The 23981-nt window shown below is 41.3% G+C and overlaps 1 protein-coding gene across 1 annotated transcript in view; it reads left to right on the forward strand.

Annotated features, from left to right (window-relative positions):
- The first annotated feature begins 18036 nt into the window (after window positions 1-18036).
- BPIFC (BPI fold containing family C) overlaps window positions 18037-23981 on the forward strand; it is a 40730-nt gene continuing 34785 nt past the window's right edge. Inside the window, exon 1 of the mRNA XM_070453989.1 lies at window positions 18037-18222. The gene's annotated coding sequence lies outside the window, so the exon portion shown is untranslated. The remainder of the gene's footprint in view (window positions 18223-23981) is intronic.

The raw sequence follows: 23981 nt of genomic DNA on the forward strand, positions 1-23981 counted from the left end.
TGGCTGTTGACCTTGGTTTTTTCTGTTGAGACCTTAGTTTTTCACGCCATGGGCCTCCCCATTGGGCCGCTTGAGTGTCCCAAGGGCATGGTGTCAGTGTCCCTCACTTCCCTCAGAGCCAGTGATCCCAGAGAGACCAAGGCAGAAGCCACAGTGTCTTTTATGATCTCATCTCTATCAACTTCACTCGTTCAACCAGGACTTCATTGTGGGAGAATCAACCCGAAGGCATGAATACCAACAGACACGGATCACTGGGGTCCATTTGGGAGTCTAGGTACCACAGCGGGCCTGGCAATAATGACGATGAGGAAAAGAGTATTGTCACGTTTCATCCTTGGGAAGAGAGCCATTTTCCAAATCATAAAAAAGTTGAATAACGTTTCTTCCAATAGGTGGCAGCACTTGTCCACATTCTGACCTTCATTCACTCGATAAATTTATACTGATCACCTCCTTTGTGCCAGAGTATCCTAGGTGCTGAGAAGACAAGTTCCTACCCATGCAGAGCTTACAGAGAAGTGAATCAACTTTTGTGGTAGAGCGTAAAAAGTGTCTTGTTTATGATAGAGATAAGAGCAATCCTGGGGACTGGGGTACATAGGGAAGGGTGGTTGGCCCAGAAGGTTCTTGAGTGGCAAGCGATGGAATTAAGAAAGGAAGGATGATAGGACCAGGCTTGATGTGGACAGAATGGACACAGTAGCTCAATGTGGACAGAGTGGGTACATCCCAGATAAAGAAGAGCCTCAAGCTAAGCAAAGGATTTGGGACACATCCTAGAGTGCATAGGAAGCCATTGAAGAGTTTTAAGCAAGGGAGGCTTCATCTATCAGAGTTCTTAGCTCTGAGCAGTAGAGATTGACTCTGACCAAACAGAAAAGCAGCAAATGAAAAGGATAATGGATAGTTTTGGGATTCTGGGATGGCCTGAAGAAGTGACTCCAGGTTAAGCTTCTAGGAGGATGCTCAGAACCACACTGAAGAACTGGCCTGATGGGGAAACTATCTTGACTGGTAGTCGCCCCACCCCCATCCTGGATGGAAGCTGCCATCACCGCTGCCAGGAACCGCTGGGGAATGGCGGCCACCTCCAAATGCCACATGATTTTACACTAACAAAATGCCAAGCTTCCAGAAGAACTTATATCCTCACCTCACTTCAAAATTGAAACTTTAATGCATCTGGGATGCATCTGCTTGAGGGAAACTGAGGCATGTAAACTGAGGGAAACTCCTGGCCTGAGGAGACTGGAGTTAGAGTCTGATCTCTTTCCTTGGGGAAGCAAGACTTACAATATTTTAATTTCCCCAAACGGAGGAAGGCAGTTCCAAAGATGACAAGAGGCTGTGAGTCTGACAGGTGGGTCAGATCTAGATATGAATCTGTCCCTGGTAGAATACGGGCGAGATCAGGGTTTCTCAAGTTCTGCACTGCTGATACTTGGGCCTCACAAGTCTTTGTTGTGCAGAACTGTATATCTTGTACCTTGTAGGTACTGCTATTTAGCAGTATCCCTGATCCCTATCCGCGAAACGCCAAGAGAACCCCCCTCCCTCAGCTGTGAGAACCAAAGATGTCTCCAAATGCTGCCAAATATCCCCTAGGAGGAAAACTGCCTTGGAAACCACTGGATTAGAGACCAGCCCAGTTAGACCAGCCCATTCCAATGGGCTGGAGTGACAGTGGGAATGGAAACAGTGGGATGGTCTGGGAAGATGTGTCAGAGGTAGAAATTATAGAACCTGAGAAATGGCTATGTTTAGAGACTATGGATATGAATTTGAGCAAACTCCGGGAGGTAGTGAAGGACAGGAAAGCCTGGAGTGCTGCAGTCCATGGGGTTGCAAAGAGTCAGACACAACTTAGCGACTGAACAACAACAAATCAGGGTGTAGCTTCAGCTACTCGCACAGAGGTCTGAAATTGTAGTGACCTAAGCAGGATATGGACTTCCATGGTGGTTCAGACAGTGAAGTGTCTGCCTATGACGTGGGAGACCCGGGTTTGATCCCTGGGTTGGGAAGATATCCTGGAGAAGGAATTGGCAACCCACTCCAGTACTCTTGCCTGGAAAATCCCATGGACAGAGGATCCTGGTAGGCTACAGTCCATGGGGTCGCAAAGAGTCGGACACAACTGAGTGACTTCACTTTCTAAGCAGGATATAAGTTTATTTCTCTCTGAAATAATGTTCTTGAAGAAAGAAGTGTGAAGCTAATATGGTGTCCATCTTTGGAGATTACGTACCACAGTCTGCCTCTTACTATTGCATAAACTGTCTGTAAAAATAAAAATAGTAACAAAAATATATCAAATGAGTATGCTATAAAGATTCAGTGAGATGATACCTTTTGGTTTTTGTTCTCATCTATGAAGCTCGTGGTAATTTCTTAAGACAACAGCAGAAAACTGATCCATGTGAGATCTTTGCCTCAATCCTTTGCACAATAGAGTGTAACCAGTGAGGTGGAGGAAGTAATCCAACCACAGGAGTGTAGGAGGGGCCTGGAATAGAACCAGAGCATCTCCAAGGCACAACCAAGGTGTAAGGTGCTCCAGAGGACAATCCTCCAAAACCTCAAAGGTCCATGAGAATATTATATACCCCTTCTCTCAACTATCTTCCTCATTGAGAATTTGTTTTTCTCTTTTGCAGGACATCACCTTAATGTCTGCAAGCAACAGTCACTGCAGTTTTCAAAGAGTTCTGAAATTTACATTTTTTAAAATAGGCCATTTTATAGAATATTACAAAAGGATGATGTCATTATTCCATGGGAATTCATTCATTGGCTCCCCCTGTAAGCTTTTTTTTTTTTTTTTTTGGAGCATAGTTGATTTATAATACTGTGTCATCTCTGCTGTACAGAAAAGTGATTTAGTTATGCACATATAGACATTCTTTTTCTTACACTCTAGGCTTTTTTAAAATAACTTTTTTATTTCAGAACAGTTTTAGATTTATAGAATTATTGTGAAGACTTATCCAATTTTCCTTTTATTAACATCTTTGATTAGCATAGTAGATTTGTCACAATTAATGGACCAATATAGATATTTCTATTAACTAAAATTCATACTTTATTCAGATTTCTCTTTTTTTTCCTGTTCTATTTTTTTCTCATTCTTTCTGTTCCAAAATCCTGTCCAGGGTGTCATCTTACATTTAGTGGTCGTGCCTCCTAAGCTCCTTTCATTTGTGATGGTTTCATAGACTCTCCTTGTTTTTTATGACCTTGACAGTTTTGAGGATTACTAATCAGGTATCTGGCAGGGGGTCCATCAATGACAATTTGTCTGGTATCTTCTTATGAATATATCATGACTGAGGCAATGTGTTTCTAGGAAGAAGACCATTGAGGTAAAACACTATCATCATCACATCATATCAAGATGACATTTGGTGTTAAATTCTGACCACATGACTTCTCCACCATAGAGTCATTTCTTTTTTCTCCTAGGTTAAGTTCTGTAAGTGCCAAACTTTTCCAAAGTGGAAAACATTTTTCATTCTCATCGGCAATGAATGAGACTTCCTATTGCTTTATATTCTCACCGTCAGTTTGTATTGTCAGTTGTTTGTTTTTTTCATCTTAGCCACCCTAAAAGGTGCATAGTTGTATCTCACTGTTTTAATCTGCAGTTTTCAATGACAATGCTGAGCATCTTTTTATATGCTTATATGCCTTCTATATATCTTCTCTAGTGAAGGTATCTGTTCAGATCTTCTGCCCACTTCTAATTGGGCTGTTTGTTTTCTTGAGTTTCCTTTAGTTTTCTGGACATAACTCAAATTTCTGTGCATGACAAAAACCCTTTATAATCTAGGTAGAAACCCCTTTCTTCAATCTGCCCAGTGACCCCTAAAGAATACCCACACTGCCCTGTTCCAGAAAGCCTCCCCCGCCCTTCCCTTGACCCCATCTCCCACGAAGTCGGTTTGCCTCTGAGCTTTTACACATGCTGATCCTGGTACCTAGAATACCTTTCCTATCCTCCTTTTAAGCAGAGTGTGTTGCCCCTTTCTTTTGCTCCAAAAGCACTTGGAATGTCCTTTTTAATGTTTTCCATCCCATTGTAGTGCAATTATTTGTGTACCAGGCTTTCTTTAGTCTGAGGCTGTGAGTTTCTCGGGGGAAAAGGCAGGTCTTATCCATCTTCAACAACAGTCAAACCCCACCTCCAATGTGAGGGCTGGTTAAGCAAGATTCAAAATATGACATAAAGATATCCCTGCTTATCTCAGAGGTCTTGATATATTTATTTGGAAAAGTAAGATCTGCATTCTGTCTCTCCAAGAAAAAGTCAGGTTGGCCTTAGTTTCGATATTTCCTTACAAATCTAATCCATTTTCCTGAATCTTGAGCTTTAATCTACATATTGATAGCTCTCACCCTTTAGAGTATCTCATAAAACTTACATGAATTACAGGATTTCCTAGCAGACCAGTTGTCAAGACCCTGCATAATGCAGGGTGTGCAGGTCCAATCCCTGGTCAGGGAGCTAAAATCTCACATGCTGTGCAGTGTGACCAAAAAAGAATAAATATTTTAAAGAGTTATATGAATGTACATTAAAATTTTAGCATGAAGTTAAATTCATTTTGAACTGCAAAAATAAAATGTAACTCCCTTTCAAATAAACAATAAGTAAGGGTTATTGGGTGAGTGGGTTTGTTGATTTTTCAAAACCAGCAGGAAGTCAGTGCCATAAACCATTCCAGAGTGTGACTGGTGGGAGAGACTGTGGTCTGAGTCAATCATCGGTGTCCACCCAGAAATGTTATCACATGGACAGTGGCGGAATGTGGCCTGGGACTGAGCTGGGAAGGGAGGGAGAAGTGCTGTCAGACAATTGGGTGACTCTGCTAGATGTCTCCCTCACCCTTCCAGAGCCACACTAATTCCAGGCAGCTTTCTCTGGTTAGAGGTAAACTAGCAATTTCAAACAAACACATATATCTGTGTTACTCACACAGATTCAATTAGCAGCTCGAAGAACCAGATGTGCTGCCTAGCAACAGCATCCTTCTCTCCTCACCTTCCACAACCACTAGACTATGGCTTGTCCTCTTGTGACCTTCCTAAAAAAGGCAGCTTAGCACAGGGGTTAAGAGCCTCCCAGATGCAACTTAACCACAGAAGTAAATTTAACCATAGTGGTTCAGAGACTCTCAAAAGCAGAACACCTGGGTCCTGAATCCTAGCTCCACAAACTAGCTGTGATGCCTAAGACTAGGCAAAATTACTTAACCTCTCAGTCTCCTCGTCTATAAAATGGAGATAGTATTATGACCTCAAATAGCTTTGGTGGGGATTTAATGAGCTCATATATAAATGGTGCCTGTATGTGCATGCTTATTTGCTTCAGTCGTATCCAACTCTGTGCAAGACTTTCTCTACCTCTTATGTCACTCTTCAGGGTTTCCTTTTAACCAGATTTTACCAACACAAAATGTTGGGGAATGGGGCAGTCAAAGTGTCCTTTGTTCTGCTGCCGCTGCTGCTGCTAAGTCGCTTCAGTCGTGTCCAACTCTGTGCGACCCCATAGACGGCAGCCCACCAGGCTCCTCCATCCCTGGGATTCTCCAGGCAAGAACACTGGAGTGGGTCGCCATGGCCTTTGTCCTAAAACTGCTTTATCTGGTTCATCCCTCTCTCTCTCTCTCTCTCTCTCTCTCTCTCTCTCTCTCTCTCTCTCTCCGCTCACACACACACACACACACACACGCGCGCGCGCGCGCATGCACACAAAGAATCCCTGTTTCCTCCCACTTTTGTCTCCTAAAAAAAACCCATAATTTGTTTCCAAGCTTTAAAACAGTCTCACATTCAAATAACTTCTTTCTATACGGGAATAGCCCAGACATTCTAGAAACCAAGGACTAGCACGGTCCGTTCCTGTATCTTGACACCTTCCTCTTTTTTTGATCTTTCTTTAGTAAAGATGCTAGCTAGTTGAGTTTTATTTTTCTTCTGGAGTGTTAATTAAAGGTGTCTCTTGATCTGCAGAGACTAATATACTGTCAGCCATTAATAAGTGAAATAACAATAGGCAGTGACCAAAACCATCCCAAAGAAAAAGAAATAGAAGAAGGCAAAGTGGTTGTCTGAGGAGGCTTTACAAATAGCTGAGGAAAGAGAGAAACAAAAGGCCAGGGAGAAAGGAAACATACACCCAACTGAATGCAGAGTTCCAGCAAAGAGCAAGGAGAGATAAGAAGGTCTCCTTAAATGAACAATGCAGAGAACTAGAAGAATGGAAAAGACTAGAAATCTCTTCAAGAAAATTGGACATGTCAGGGGAAGATTTCATGTGAGGATGGGCACAATAGAGAACAGAAACAGTAAAGACCTAACAAACAGAAGAGATTAAGATGTGGCAAGAATACACAGAAGAGCTATGTAAGAAAAGTCTTAATGACCCAGATAACCACAATGGTGTGCTCATTCACCTAGAGCCACACATCCTAGAGTGTGAAATCAAGTGGGCCTTAGGAAGCATTTCTATGAACAAAGCTAGTGGAGGTGACAGAATTCCAGAATTCCTGCACTATTAAAAATCCTAAAAGATGTTGTTGTTAAAGTGCTAAACTCAATATGCCAACAAATTAAAAAACTCAGCAGTAGTCACAGGACTGGAAAAGTTCAGTTTTCAGTCTAATCCCAAAGAAAAGTGAAAAGTGAAAGTGAAGTTGCTCAGTCGTGTCCGACTCTTTTCGACCCCATGGACTGTAGCCCACCAGGCTCCTCCATCCATGGAATTTTCCAGGCAAGAGTACTGGAGTGGGTTACCATTTCCTTCTCCAAATCCTAAAGAAGGGCAATGCCAAAGAATGTCAAACTACCACACAATTGCATTCATTTCACACACTAACGAGGTTATGCTCAAAATCCTTCAAGCTAGGCTTCAGCAGTATGTGAACTGAGGACTTTCAGATGTGTAAACAGGGTTTAGAAAAGACACAGGAACCAGAGATCAAATTCCCAACATCTGCTGGATCATAGAAAAAGCAAGGGAATTCCATAAAAGCATCTACTTCTGTTTCATGGACTACATTAAAGCTTTTAACTGTGTGGATCAAAACAACTGTGGAACATTCTTAAAGAGATGGGAATACCAGACCACCTTATGTGTCTCCTGAGAAACCTGTATGCAGGTCAAGAAGCAACAATTAGAACTGGACATAGAACAATGGACTTGTTCAAAATTGGGAAAAGAGTATGCCAAGGCTGTATATTGTCACCTTTATTATTTAACTTCTATGCAGAGTAACATCATGCCAAATGCCAGGCCGGATGAATCACAAACTGGAATGAAGATTGCCAGAAGAAATATCAACAACCTCAGATATGCAGATGATACCACTCTAATGGAAGAAGGTGAAGAGGAACTAAAGAGCCTGTTGATGAAAGTGAAAGAGGAGAGTGAAAAAGCTGGCTTGAAACTCAATGTTCAAAAAACTAAGATAGGGCATCCTGTCCCATCACTTCATGACAAATAGAAGGAGAAAAAGTGGAAGCAGTGACAGTTTTTATTTTCTTGGGCTGCAAAATCACTGTGAATGGTAACTGCAGCCATGAAATTAAAGGACTCTTGCTCCTTGGAAGGAAAGCTATGACAAATCTAGACAGCATATTTAAAAGCAAAGGCATCACTTTGCCAACAAAAGTCCGTATAGTAAAAGCTATGGTTTTTCCAGTAGTCATGTACAGATGTGAGAGCTGAATCATAAAGAGAGCTGAGCACCGAAGAATTGATGCATTCGAACTGTGGGGTTGAAGAAAACTCTTGAGAGTCCCTTGAACTGCAAGAAGATCAAACCAGTCAATCCTAAAGGAAATCAATCCTGCATATTCATTGGAAGGACTGATATTGAAGCTGAAGCTCCAATACTTTGGCCACCTGATGCAAAGAGCCTGGGTATCTGCAGGTGGCAGGAGACATCTGTAAGGCCACCCCTTTTGCCCCCTTCCCGCCTCCTCCTTCTCCTTATTTCAACCTGGCTTCCTTTCCTCCCTTTGAAATCTTTGAAGACCTGAGCTCTGTTAATACTTGGATCTGAAGTTCTGTGTCTCTATAGGAGGTTTTCTGAGAGACTGTATTCTTGTACTTAAGGGAGTGTCTGATGAGGGCTGCCAGGTTTATATGTGTGTGTTTTAACTCTGTGTTCTGTGTTGTGATTTTTGATGGTCATTTTGCTTTGTCTGGACACCATATGGTTTAGACCTGCCACCATTTTGTTAGAACTTGATTTTCTTTCCCTGTGCCTTGAGACCTGGGCTCTCAGGAACACTTATCTAGACCATCTCTAACTCCTGAGACTGAGGGAAAAGGGGGAAAAGCTTTTAAAATTTTTATTTATTTCAACTTTTTTATAAACTGGTAAATTTTATATTGTAAAATCGAATGCATGACTAAACTTATAAAACAAAGCTAGATCTTGCACTGTCTGTCTAAATATGTCTTGGTATGTCTTTGTCTCTGGGTAATATTTTTGAGGTTAATTTGTAAATGAGCTCTATTTAATTGGCTTAAAGAAAGGTTCAGTTCAGTCGTTCAGTCGTGTCTGACTCTTTGCGACCCCATGAATGGCAGCACGCCAGGCCTCCCTGTCCATCACAAACTCACGGAGTCTACCCAAACCCATGCCCATCGAGTTGGTGATGCCATCCAGCCATCTCATCCTCTGTCATCCCCTTCTCCTCCAGCCCCCTATCCCTCCCAGCATCAGGGTCTTTTCCAATGAGTCAATCTTTGCCTAAGGTGGCCAAAGTATTGGAGTTTCAGCTTCAGCATCAGTCCTTCCAATGAACACCCAGGACTGATCTCCTTTAGGATGGACTGGTTGGATCTCCTTGCAGTCCAAGGGACTCTCAAGAGTCTTCTCCAACACCACACTTCAAAAGCATCAATTCTTCATTGCTCAGCTTTCTTCACAGTCCAACTCTCACATCCATACATGACCACTGGAAAAACCATAGCCTTGACCAGACGTACCTTTATTGGCAGAGTAGTGTCTCTGCTTTATAATATGCTGTCTAAGTTGGTCACAACTTCCAAGGAGTAAGCGTCTTTTAATTTCATGGCGGCAGTCACCATCTGCAGTGATTTTGGCCCCCCAAAAAATAAAGTCTGACACTGTTTCCACTGTCTCCCCATCTATTTCCCATGAGGTGATGGGACCAGATGCCATGATCTTAGTTTTCTGAATGTTACGTTGTTTTTTTTTTTTTAACATTTATTTTTATTTATTTGGCTACATAGAGTCTTAGTTGTGGCATGTGGGATCTAGTTCCCCAACCAGGGATCGAACCCAGCCCCCCTGTATCAGGAGCACAGAGTCTTAGGCACTGGACCACCAGGGAATTCCCTGAATGTTACGTTTTAAACCAACTTTTTCACTCTCATCTTTCACTTTCATCAAGAGATAGGTAAGCACTTACAAGTCAAATATTTCTAAATTAAACAATAAATTCCAGATTCAGGTGAACTGGAAAATATTTGGTATTAAACACCTGATATTAATGTTTGTTGACCTATCTAATATAGACATGTCTTAGAGTAATTAACATTAAGTAGAATATTTTCATTGTACCTAGGTTTAATATAAGTTAAATATTATATCTGTTACAAGTTTGTCAACAAGGAAATTACCTTGAGTGAAGAAACTTCTAAAAAATGTAAATGAGATATGAGCTTTTATATAAACTCTATTAAGAATAATTATTCTTTAGGAATATCTGTCTAAAATATTCTCTCCAGATTGGCGTAACTTGAATTTCTAAGGGTTGTGCTAAGTATTGGAAGTCTATTGAATAGTTAGATCATTTCCAAATAAAATAAGATTTTGAAACATTTACTACTAAACACTGATTTCCTTTTACAGAAAAACTAAAGAGATTTGGGACTATAAAGAATAATGTTTGATGCCATCCTAAAATGTTTTGAGAAAGCAAGGGTTTTAGAAATTATCACTGGTATTTATGCTTACCAATCTATAAAATGCTAATATAAAAGTTAGCTCTTGGTTGTTAAAAGAAAGCAGGAAGTGTGCTTTCAGTAAAAAAAAAAAAAAAAAAAAGTATAAAAAAATACTAAAAAGAGTTATGCATGATCAGGATTTTCTAAAATTGGATTACAATTAGTTAGATAAATGGATTTTGTTAGGAATGACACAGCCATAAGAAAACACGTTAGAGCCAACTAGGTCCAAGATGGTGGAGCTGACTTTCACTAGACCTTGAGCCTTGGTATTTATGCCCATTGTGACATATCACAAGCTAAGTGATACACCCATCAACACTGACTAAATCTGACCAAATGTTCTAAACACTTTTAATTGATCTTTTCGATAAAACTTCCTAAACTGAATTCTTTTGAAGTTCCCTTGACCTCTAGCTAACTTTGGGGTGCTTCAGAGGGCCCCTGAAACATCCCAAAGAGAGATATTAAACTGTGTTTATTTGGTTGGTTAAATTACATGAAAAAGATTATCAAATGAGTAACAAATCTGCTCATGTTATAATGTATGGTAAAATTACTAATACAGATATCCTATAAATTATCTGGAGTTCTTAACATTTTGATATGTCCTGGTATTCTAATGAAAAACCTGATGACTTCACAAAAGTTAACAAAGGACTGAATGAACCAGTGAATATGCTTATAACTTTTATGGTTTCTATCTAAAAATTGCAGATTTGAATCTTGTGTTTTCCGGGAGTAGGGAAAACCTTCCTCTCAAGCTAATTATGAAAATAATTTGGTAAAATTATATGTTATAAGCAAAACAATTATATTTTCCCTCTCTCTGACTCCTCTAGAAATTTGAAACTCTTAGGTTTCCAGTAAGTTTATCAAATGAGCTAGGAAGGTTATCTCACTAACAGGTACAAAAATCGTAAGGGATTTTTGAGACCTTAAAAAGGGAAGAATTCACCTAGATTTGTTAGGCAAAATCTGTCATAAACCTTTGGTATGAGTTTCCCAGCCCTGTTTTATTTTGAAAGTTCAGTCTGAGATTCTACAAATGTTTCAGAAAAATAAAAATTCTATGATCAATTATGGCTATATAAATCATCAGACCGAAATTAGTGAGAACAGACCTATTTTGCAAACAAACTAGTCTTAATTTGGTGATATTTGATAAAAATAAGGGTAATTTTAGGGGGGGAAAAAGATATTTCAAAAAATGTTAAATCCCAGTTTGTTAATGGAGGTCTGCATGTAGTAAGACTCATTTCTTGGACACTTCTTTGCTGTTATGTGATATTAATGTAAAATTTAATTGAATTCTTAAAGAACACCCTAAGTATGTTTCTGAAGCTTATCTCAGTAATCTATCTCTGGATGAAGATCAGATGCCTCATGACCTGCAACCAGGACTGGAAAAAGACATAATTTAAGGGACTGTCTCCAACCTGGATGGAAGGACTTTTTTATCAGGAGAAACTACACTACACCAGGATGAGAAGATGATGACATCAGAGGTAGAGAGCTTGCCCAAGATGCTGGACCTGATTCGTATGATCATTATAATGTTTTCTTGACTTCTTAGACCTTTGCATATAAATCAAATACTTTTCTATCATAGGCCTGATCCTACACTAGTTTTAGAAATCAATCCAGTTGTTGGGTTTGTGGCCAATTACCTGTGTCTAGTTCTGGGTTACCTTGGTAAATTTCTCTACTACAAGACTTAACTGGTTGGCCCTGAGGAAATTTACTTTAAAAAAAATTATAGTCATATTCAGGTCACTGTGATATTACTAGATGGGATCCCCTCACCCGGCCAATTAATAATGCCTGCTCTGACTCTGGCCATAAATTTGAGCCTTCTTCTATTGCTCCAGCTCAATCAGAGCAACAAGAAAAGTTTCAACAAAGGAGGAAAAATCTCCCACAATTATGGGATAGATTTATATAGATAACAGCAGGCTATGGTAATTTAGGTTTAAAGTCTCCTCTGTGTTGGAAACAATTAAATCATACTAAGGATAATCAGTCTAGTAACACTAGATAACTGGGCTATATGCCTTATAGACAGTGATAATATATAATTTCCCTGAAAGATAAAGATTCTACAGAGTAGACTAAGTCAGATGACCTGAGATATACTGGGCTACATCTAATGGAAGCTCTTAAGTCTTACTTGTGACTTTACTAATAGTGCTGGCTATGTTATTTGTATTTCACCTGTTTTACAAAATTACTGTTTCTTACACTGCCAAATGTGTGACTGAGGCCTCTGATAGGATAATATATAGTTCCACAAGAGATCGATGATGGTAACAGTGTAACTCTAGATATGGGAAGGAGCAAAAAGAGGGAATATTTTCCTGGACCAAGAGGCTAGTAAGACAGGTGGTCCAGAGAATTTTGGATACTGTTTTATGGCCTAGTCCAGTGACAGCACATTGAGTGGCCTGTCAACAAATCTTTGCCAAACCTGAGAATGGACATTCTCAGCACCATGGGATAAAGTGGTCATGAAATGCCCCCCTCAAAATCATGGTCAAGTTTATGAGCAAAAGGGGGCTCTGCCAACTGAAAACTGACACTTGCCATCTACATCTACAGAGATTAAATCATGGCCACTGCAACTGCTGACTTTCAATGGCCCTGAAAGGAGTTCAGGGTGAAAATCAGGAATGAGGCACTCTGTGCTCTGAGAAAAACTGGCAGAACAGGCCTTCAGATAGTTAGATCTTTTCAGAAGAAGATTTTATGAGTCCCAATTCTTGCATCTTCTCATACCTAGAGAAACACTGACATCATTAATGGTGACATCTGCTTTGGCTAGTAAGGAAAATTTTACAATTAAAAGTCAAAATAGAGTACTCAGCTATGGTTCAGACATCCTGGCAAATAACTAGGTGATCCTATGGGTGTAATTTCAGATTAGACCTTGTATTGCTAAACACTTGAGTTTTCTGAGTCGCGTCAGGCTTAGATGCCACCATTCTCAAAACAGTGTCTGCTGGAAGCTAGTAACTTATACCTTACTTTTTATAAAACTAGGCAACTGGCCACCCGGCTACAAGTCTCCCCGAAGTGCCAGGTCCAGACTGGGTTTCAGGCCTATTCTTCTAAAAAAAAGAAGAAATTTATTTTGTCTATTAACATTCCAGTTATCCCTCCTCCAGCTACTTCTAATTGGGTCTGTTACAACACAATGGCAGACAAAGGGATTGAGATTTTAGTCATACAAGGCTCAGATCTAGGACGTGGAACTCAGGAATACTTCCAATTCAGTGCCTCTTCTCCAAGCTGAGGCAGTCCTATGCCCCATTTTGACAGGAAGTTATCACAGTCATAGTTCCCAGTTCCCTAAATTAAAACTGAGCAGGACTCTGTGGGGCTCTGGAATACAGATCTGTTCTGTGTTCTCCATTTCTTATCTGTAGGATATAGGCTTCATTCAGCCTCCTTGACTTTCCCTGAGTTCCAAAGGGTGGATTCAAACAATTGCTAATCAGGAAAGGGAGAGGATACAGAAAGAGGAGAAATAATCAAATGGTGGTACAGCCTCCAACCAGGGTCCTGGTTCCTACTCAAAGAAATATGCGTAACAGTGTCTTTGAGTTCTTCTACAGAACTGGAGCCCCCACCCAGGTGGAGGATGGTAACTTCAGACTAAACACAACCAATCCAAAAAAAAAGTCACAAACCCTGCAGCCCTCACCCCAAATGTTGCCCCCCGTTTCTGGGGACCAGTGATGACCATCCTGTTAGGTCTCCTGTTTGGCCCCTGTCTATTCCATCTCCGAGAGGAGCCAACAGTTTCCAACTAAATTGCTGTTATTACAAAGGTGAATGCTGGTTTCAGACAAAAAATACATTGACTTAGATCAGGTAGAGAGAGACTTCTGCTCTGCTAGGCAGGCCTACGCCCACACACGGCAGGAAGAAGTTACAGAAGAAAGAGACCTCCGCCCCAATTCCCAAGAAGCATCTTGAGTATGAAGTCTCTCAGGGGGGAGTTGTTAGGGGAAGCACACTGATTGAAACCGCCCACCCTGGCCAGGCGCCATAGTAACCATTTGCATGAGTTGTTTTATGACAGGAGATCCTGATAAGGAACATGGAACTAATAAGCGACCATCAGCCAGAAGAGTTTGGGGAAGGTCAAAAGGAGACACCGCGTGTCTGTCCACTTCCCAGAATCCCTCTTGCTAGCATCCATCTTGGCTGAGCGATGCGTGCGCCACCAGGAAAGACTCTGAATTAGAATGATTGGCCAAAGACCACCCGGAAACTAATCCCATCACCATAAAACTCAAGACTGTGGGAGAGCAGTCCTCCTGGGTTCCCTTACCCACCTGCTCTCCACCCGGGTGCCCTTTCGCAATAAAATCTCTTGCTTTGTCAGCACATGTGTCTCCTCGGACAATTCATTTCCGAGTGGTAGACAAGAGCCCTGTTTCCGGCCCTGGAAGGGGTCCCCCTTCCTACAACAGTTGGAAAAGACCCTGATGCTAGGAGAGTTAAAAGGCGGGAGGAGAAAGGCATGACAGAATGAGATGGGTAGATAGCATCACTGACTCAGTGGACTATCTGGGAGATAGTGGAGGATGGAGGAACCTGACATGATGCAGTCCATGGGATGGCAGAGTTGGACATTACTTATTGACTGAAAACAAACTAAATTAGTCTTGCATTCTCAATTGTCATCATAGGTAGGCTGGGTAAGTAGGAATTCCCAGCAAATCCTTAGTTAAATCTGGAAGACTAAAATAAATAATGAAACTGGATATCTGGATATCATGTTGCTGGCTTTTGTTGTTTTTAACGATGAATTTTGCTAATTACCAGAAAATGATTCTTCCAACAGAAAGGAAGGCTTGAGGTAATGTCTAAGGCCCCTTACAAATAAAATAAAAACAGACCAGCTGTACTCTCTTTTATCTTCGTGTCTTAAACTCCAAGTATCTGAGACTGTTTTTCCAAAATTATTCCACATCACACATGAGCTGTACTATTATTTACTTCATAAATCAACCCAATTCTTAAAGTGTATATAAATTTGTTTAAAAGGGGAAGCTATCTAAAGGGGAAATTTTATTAATTTCCTAATAGAGGATAAATATAAAAAATAAATATAAATATGAACATTAACCTCTGTACACTACTTCAAAGTAAAAGTTGTTTAAAACATCTTTTAAATTATTAATTGAAAATAATAGAGAAAATACAAGTAATAGGGCATCTAAATTATCGACAGTGAAGGAAAAACTTAACATATGCTATCTCACTTAGTTTAATTCTCATAATGACTTTTCAAAGTAAATGTGATAACCACTTTTATAGAAGATTCTCTGAGACCCAAAGGAAATAAGTAAATTGCCCAAGTTCCCAGAGTTGGGGTGGGCAGGGCAAGTCTGTGTGAGTCCAGAACCACAAGGACTGCAGGATGGGGCTCCCCCTCCCCCCATTTCACATCCTGTCTCCTCTCCTTCATCCAGGCCATGCTTCCGAAGACTTCTGTCCAAATCCTGTGCCAAAAATCCCAGGATTCACAACACTGACTTGAGTTAGATTTTCAGTACTTTGTGCCAAAAAATAAAAATTAATATTTACATCAGAAAAAATACAATTATTTGTATTTTACAATCTTCAGCTTGCTTTTAAGTGGAGCAGATTCTTATGCAGCTGGTTAGTGGGTCTGACATGCAAATAGGAGGCTAATCAAGGTCTAAGTCTTCCTGACAGAAACAAGGAATGAGGATGGGAAAGACTGGGTTGGGGGAAGCAGGAGGTGAAGGTAGAGGTAAGAAGCTGCTGGGAAGGTGGGGGTTAGAGGGACGGAAAGAGAAGAGGGGCAGGAGAGGAGAGACAGCAATGCTGCTTCGGAGGGAAGATTCAGAGGGCAGGAAACGAATGTTCACAGATACTTGATAAAATTTTTTCCCTTATAATGTATTACGTCATTCATCTTCTTCCATGTCTGATTCTTGGTTTTTTTATTGTACACTAAAATAATAAAATACACTACAATTCCACGTGTTTATCTGTGTAGCACCTGAAATAACCCCATACTCCTCCTGTAGGACATGTACCATGGGAAACTGCCTTGGATGACCTCACCACTTCTACAGATTTAATTCCATCTCGTGGATGATGACTTGGAAGTTCTTATTTCTCGTCGACCTCTCCTGGGAACTCCAACTACCCACCTGATGTAGCCATTTAGATGTCTAATATCATCATTTCTGCCCTTACTGCATTCCAGACACACCAGCCCACCTTGGCTACTCCCTCCACCCAGTCCCTTCAGGGCTTTTTCTGTCTGGCTTCTAATGCTCAGATCTCAACTCAGATACACCTCCTCGGAGAAGCCTTCCTGAGCCATCCTAACAGAGGAAGCGCTTCTCCGCTCAGCTGCATCACCCTACCAATTATAAGACCACCCCGCCCACCACTACATTCCTTTATTTCCTCCCTAGCACATTTTGGTTTGTCTTGTTGTTTGCCTGTTTATTTTACATCTCCATCCGCTAGAAGATAAACTCCATGTGGACATGAATTCTGTCTGTTTTACTGAAAGGAACTTGTACATAGCAGGTGCCCAATATTTGTGGATTTAATGAGTGAACTAGTCTATGATGACTGGCAACAACTGATTCTATGAGGAGAGTATCTTCAGGCTCCTATCACCATTGATATGACCACATACCTATGAATAAAGATTTTATAGCGCTTTACAATTCAAAAGCACGTTCTCCTAGGTTACTGCTATGGTCTGAATGTTTTTGTCCCTCCAAAATTCATATGTTGAAATCTTAACCCCATAGGTGATGTTATTAGTAGGTAGCACTTGGGGAATTCATTTCTTCTAAAAGAGGCTCCAAAACTATCCTTATGTCCTTCCACCCTGTGAGAACACAGCCAAAAGAATCTTAAACCAGATCTTAAACCAGATCTTAAACCACAACAGTGGCCTGGATCCTGCTGAGCAACAGAGTCCTAACCAAAACATATGCTGGCCCCTTGATGGAGAACTCCCCATTTCCAGAACAGTGAGCAACAAATTTCTTGTTTATAAGCTATGTCTTAGCTTATACATTTAGCTGAGCTTAGACTGGCTTGTGAAACTTTGTTATAGCAGCCTGAACAGGCTAAGACAGCTATCAACATCTTTTTTTCACAAGCGCCTATTAAGGTAGATGCTATTTTTATTTCCACTTTACCCCTAGGAAAACTGAAGTTAAACAGGTACCTTTAACTGGAGCTGTGCTACATGAGAAACTTAAAAATTGTCAGAAGTATAGACAGCACCAAGCAAACATATGTGTTGTTCTTCCTAATTTTCCTGGACTGTCCTGGTTTTAGTACTGAAAATCCTGTGTCCTGGGTAAACCAAAACAGTTGATCACCCTGTCTTAAATTGTAAATTTAAGACCTTAGATGCTTCATGTAATCAGATACCTGGCCATCTAAAGTGCAATGACTAAAACATGGGGGGGTGGGAGTGGGGAATGGGGTTTAGAGACTATAGATACCAAGTTCCAAAATAGTTGGTGAACCCACCTAAACTGACTTTGAAGGAATGCTGGGAGTGAAAGTCATTAGTAATCTGAAAAAGGAGCCGATAATTAGAGATACTTTCTGTGATCCTACCCTGAAAGATAAAGACGGTAACTAAGTTGGCCTGGTTATCAAGCTTCATGCTTTCAGAGTGAATCTGATCCACTGAAAGTCCAGAAGGTATCCTTGGCAGTAGTGGCACCATTCAGGGCAGGCAGCCTGACCAAGGGAAACCAGCTTACTCTCCCAGAAAGAAGTCTTCCTCTTCCAATTCAGTATAACACCTTTTTTTAATATACTGGAATTCTGAAGCTTTCTGGTAAAGTAGCCATAATAATTTCTCAAGATGGGTGTGTGTGTGTGTGCACGTGCATGTATGTGTGTGTGTCTGTGTGTGTGTGTGGGTGGGTGTGTTAGGGAGATAATTGTTGCATAGGTGGCATTGTCTGCTCATCTAGGTAGAGACTGAAGTGTTCATTCATGTCTTCGTGTCATTGGGTAACTGAAGTGAAGCAATTATGTATCACATTTTGAAAGAGGCTTTTTAAAAAGATTCACCACTAGATGATTCAGACTTAATTATCATCTTTGCAGCAGATGAGTTCAAGGCTCCAGTGGAGAGCACATCGACTTCAAAGGCAGAAGGAACTGAAGGTGCTCCCTGGCTTTGGATACTTCCTCTTCTTGAGGTAAGAATCGAACCAAGACTGAACCAACTTGCATCTTGAGCCACCTTAAAGTCTCTGCCAGTGCACAGTGTCCCAGCGGGAACTACTCAATTGCTGGAGATGACCCAGATCTGGTAGGACCCCTTGAATAGCCAGCCGTCACATATCCTGAATTATTTTGGTCTGCCTAGCTTTTCCTATGCTTTATTTCTTTACGTCACTCAGCCCACTCAGAAAACTGTGAACAGCTCTGAGATAGAAATGAGAGTGGGTTTAGACTACATGTTTATTTCTGCATCCTTCAAAAGTGGGGCTCAATAGTTTGGACTTCTATTTTTGCCTCCATTCCAGTGGGGAACCCAACACAGTGGCAGGAAATTCTAACTTGTCTCTCTACTGGTGTGGTTAAGACTCGGGAACTTCAGTGATCTCTGTGCTTTGGGATCAGGTCTTAAACCACAACAGTGACTTGGATCCTGCTGAGCAAACAGCCTTCCCATCTACCTGACTTTTGTAACTCCTTTGTGTAAAGTATGGAGTTTTGGGGAACAGGGGTGGGGAGACTTGGGGTAAATTTTCAAGGCCCTTGTTATTAGAGATCTTGGTATAAAATCAAATGTGTGGGCTGAATCCCTTGAAATATTCTTCAAGTCTGCCTATATTCCATACCTGTTGATTTAAACTTCTTACCAATTTTACTATCTGTCTTAATCATTAGGTTGGAATATTCTTATAGACTAAGCTTCTTTAAACCAATTGAACTTAATTTCTCAAACTTTGCCTTTATTTTAAAGGCTACATATTTCATTCACTCAACACACCTTTTAATTTTTCCAGAGTCTGCCAAAGCTCTCCTTCAAGAGCAGTAATGGTAAGGTGATATTTCTCAGGACTTTCCTAAGTCGTATGTGAGTTTTCTTATTTCCAGTCATCAGAATGGCTCAGGCAAAAGCCATTTAATTTAGAAGTATTATTCTGTGTGGATACTGGTATGGAAATGTAATGCCTTCTGAGGTTTTGAGTATTGGAAAGAAGAATTGCTCAGAAGCAACAAAACAGGGAACTTGCTGGCAGGTTTTTAAATCATCCTGGATCCCTTCTTTTAATAGGCAACTCACCCTGTCCTTACTTGTCAGCCGAATTACCTAACCTTTCAGGAGTCATCTCCTTGTTTGACAAGGTTCCGTTCCTCCCCTGCCCATAAATCATCATCCTAACCAAACAATTCAACTGAAAGTTACATACAATCTATTCCTTTATAGCCCAGTAATTTTACTCACTCATAAAATTTCGAGAGGAAAAATATGTGTTTTCTCTATGCAGCTTTGAGTTCCTGAATCTCCGTCAAAGTAGACCACTTCAGAAACTTCCTTGAACCGAGAAGTGAAAACAAGTTTTTTGGCTGCTGGAAGGAAATTTAAAACTCCATTTGTGCCCAAGAAAATACAAATAGATTTGCACTTTGATACTTGAAAATTTCCAGACACTTAATGAATCTTTCCACATAAAAGATGGCATCAAGCAACCCCTATTTAAAATTCCCAGATGAAAATGAAAAGTGTAGTACAATCAAGTCATTAAATGAAGAAACAAATCATAAACACTAGGATTAGGAGCCAGAAGAACAGGTTTAATTCCCAAGAGTCTGACTTACACTGGGATCTTGGACAGGTCATTTGAGCTCTCTAAGCCTCTGTGTCCACATGTCTAAAACGGCAGAAGTATACTAGTGTTGTGAGTTTTATGAATAGTGAAGAAATATAAATTTATCATTTTAATTGCTCTTCCACTCACAAGTAATATCTCTGCTTTGGTTTATTGTGGTTTTTCACTGTAGAAATGGAGAACTATTTATATGATGGTTTGGTTTTCTCATTGTTTTCAACCTCTTCTATAACTTTCCTTAGCTAACAAGAGTCTTGTAAGCCAGTTGGATAGTAACTTAGCAAATATTTATTGAGGTCCTACTATATACCAGGCAGAGATAATTTCTGCCTTACTTTGCATACATTTAATGAGTATAGACTTTTTGGCCTAACATTCATTTCTTTCCACTATTATGAAATCTTTTCCTCCTTTTAAAAAATCCCTCTCTGGGAGGGGACATATGTATACCTAAGGCTGATTCATGTTGATGTTTGGCAGAAAACAACAGAACTTCGTGAAGCAATTATCATCCTTCAATTAAAAAATAAATTAACTTTAAAAATCCCTCTCTTATATTGACCTATAATGGAAAATAACCATATACATATATGCTCATGCTCAGGTGCTAAGTCGTGTCTGACTCTTTGTGACCCCATGGACTGTAGTCTGCCAGGCTCCTCTGTCCATGGGATTTTCCCGGCAAGAATACTGGAGGGGGTAGTCATGCCCTCCTCCAGAGATCGAACCTGTGTCTCCTGCACTGGCACAGCACATACATATGTGTGTGCATCTGTGTGTGTGTGTGTGTGTCTGTATATGATATATATATTATATATATATATATACACATATATTCAGTCCATGGGGTTTCAAAGAGTTAGACACAACTGAAGCAACTGAGCAGGCATACATATATATATATATATATATATATACACATATATATATATATATACATATATACACACACACACATATATATGCATATATATATATATATATAACTGAATTGCTTTGCACACAATATTGTAAATCAACTATACTTCAATTAAAAAAACTCTCTTATGCCTGCCTAGACATGACTCATCCATTTACAATTCTTTGCCTACAGTGATATTAACATGACTCCACATCAGTTTGGCCTCATCCTTTGTTAAAATGTGGAAATACTTCTATGCCAGTTGGTAAATAGCCACTAATCTAAGCCCCAGGGGTGTTCCTCTTACTCCCATTGTCCCATCCATCTCTACCTATCCCTCTCTCAAGGACCCCTGGACCACTCCCAGGATAGCTAAAGGATCAAGGAAGGCCTAGGATAGATGGCGTGCTACACGTGTTCAGTCGCTCAGTAGTGTCCAGCTGGACCTAACTCCTGCATCCTCCCTGAGTATAAGATGCTGTTGATGTCATCCTGTCTCCCAGAACATGGAGAGCCTCACACTCATTTATCCCACCCCTCATTTCCCCCAACCCTCAGATCACTCATTGCTTGAGCAGAGAGACCCTCTTCTGGCAGAATTCCTTCTCCTCGGCTCTCACTCTGGTTCCTCTGTGCTTTCCTGAGTGTTGTCTTCACCCTCATCTTCCTCAGCTGCACCCCTGGCCCTGCCCCTGCCCTGTCCAGTTTCTTTCTGTAGCTTGTCCTTTACTACCAAGGCTAATTCCATACGGCTGAGACACCACGCTGAATGCATGAGGTCATAGCAGTTTTAAAATATTGCAGTACCTCAGTATCTAATAGCAAATAGTCACTACTCTGGGTCCCCCACCTCACCCCACAGTGTACCCACACTGGCCACTCCTCAAAGACTTCCTCTGTCCCACCCATGATCCAGGACCTAACCTCCCCAGCCCTGCTCTAGAACTGTGGCCAACATCTGTTCTAATGGATGAATATGCTCCGCTAGTGTATAAATGCTTTAACCACCTCTGCAAAGAGCTATAATAAAATGTAGAGTGAAATAAATCCTATTCCTTTTAGTTGTTTGTGGCTAGAGGTATCCATCTTCACTGCTATATAATATTCCACTGTGTGAATAAACTTCAATGTATGTGCATTCTGCTGGGAACATCTATGTTGGTTTAACTCTCTGCTGGGCTCACTTTGCTCTTTTGGGCATTTTGGCACCTGGCTCAGGTAGGCAGGGGGTTCTCTTGGGTGTGTTCCTAGAAGAACAAGGTATGTCATATTTAAGGAAAAACTAAAGGCTATTTCTTTGCTTATGACTCATTGATTTCCTCTATCAGTACTTATCAGTCACTCACTATGTCCAAGACACTGAGGGATCCAGGTTTTGAAACCTCCAAATCAGACAAGGCCTTTGCCCTCACAGCCCTTATATTCTGGTAGAGGAGACAGACAATAAGTAAAAAACAAGAAATATAGGCACGTGAATAAATATATATTTTGACTGAGGGTTCAGAAGGAAATGAGATTAGCTTGCTGCTGCTGCTGCTGCTAAATCGTTTCAGTCGTGTCTGACTGTGCGACCCCATAGACGGCAGCCCACCAGGCTCCCCCATCCCTGGGGTTCTCCAGGCAAGAACACTGGAGTGGTTTGCCATTTCCTTCTCCAAAGATTAGCTTAGGGAAGCCATAAATGGCTTCAGAAGGAAGGTTGTGTTTAAATGAAACTTAAGGATGCACAGACTTTCTGTAGGCTAAGTAAAGGGCAACAGCCTAAGTGTGGGTAGTAATCAGGAAACATGGGGTGAGTTTGGGGCTTCCTCAGTGGCTCAGTGGTAAAGAATCCACCTGCAATGAGGGAGACACAGGTTTGATCCCTGGGTTGGGAAGATCCCCTGGAGAAGGAAACAGCAACCCAGTCCAGTGTTCTTGCCTGGAGAATCCCATTCACAGAGGAGCCTGGCAGGCTACAATCCATGGGATTACAAAGAGTCGGACATGACTTGGTGACTAAACAACAACAGTGGGGTGAGTTTGGGAACTTCTCTGGACAAGGGATATACAGATCAGCTGACAAATGTAAGCAGGTTGACTGAACCAGCCTCTTCTCATACCTGAAGGTGGATCTATGCAATACAGAACAGACAAATCAAGACTCTAATTCTCGATCTCATGGCCCTCTAGCAAAATGCCCCCTATAGGTATTCACCAATCTGAGCATAAGCCCATTGCCTGAATGGAGCAGCTTGTGCACTGGACGGAATGCCAGCCCCAGGGGTGAGAGGAGCAGCCCTTTCTCTGCCGCCAAGCTGGATACACTAGTGGGGATTGCCTGGATCATTCTCTACTGATCCCACAGAGGCGGGTGTATCTCCAGAGGGCACCCTTTCTCGTTTCACACAAAAGCCCAACATAAGCCAGCAGTAGCCCTACTAGGACACTCCCTCCCCTGGTCAGACTGCTGCGCTCCTTTCAGATAAATTCTCTGCAACGCGCATTTGTCTGCTTCATTGCATTCCCACTTCTATGGCCAAACCCAAGGGCACACACAAATGTTTGTTTTCTTTGTTGTTGTTCAGTCTCCAAGTCATGTCCGGCTCTTTGCAACCCCATAAACTGTAACCCACCAGGCTTCTCTGTCCGTGGAATTCTCCAGGCAAGAATACTGGAGTGGATTGCCGTTCCCTTCTCCAGAGGATCTTCCCGACCCAAGGCTTGAACCCTGGTCTCCTGCATCACAGACAGATTCTTTACCACTTGAGCTATAGGGAAGTCCTTTGTTTATCTTGGCCTAGCACAGATTCTCTCTCTTTCTCTCACGCACACACACACACACACACACACACCCCTCTTACAGTGACCTTCCCTTTCATCTGGACTGCTCCTGAATCCCAGCCCCTCTGGGGTCCTTCCCTGCCCCAACTGGCCTGACTCCTCCCTCTGTCTAAATACACAGCTCCGACAACTTCCTCTTCCCTGACCACCCCCTCAAGTGCCTCCCTGATTAGTTTCATGTTTGTGTGTTAACTCCGTGGGTATCTGTGTGAATACAGGAATGACAGGTCCCCCAGCTTGTAAACTCCCAGAACTAGAAACAAGGCCTGTAAATGCATTACTCACTCTACTGTCATTAGGAGAAACCTGTATCCCTGATGTTGCTGCTACCTCTGCTTCATTTATCAAGAAAATGGAGCGACATTATTCATTGAATCCATTAACTCAGTAA

This window comes from Odocoileus virginianus, chromosome 23 (assembly GCF_023699985.2).
Source record: "Odocoileus virginianus isolate 20LAN1187 ecotype Illinois chromosome 23, Ovbor_1.2, whole genome shotgun sequence".
Classification (NCBI taxonomy): Eukaryota; Metazoa; Chordata; class Mammalia; order Artiodactyla; family Cervidae; genus Odocoileus; species Odocoileus virginianus.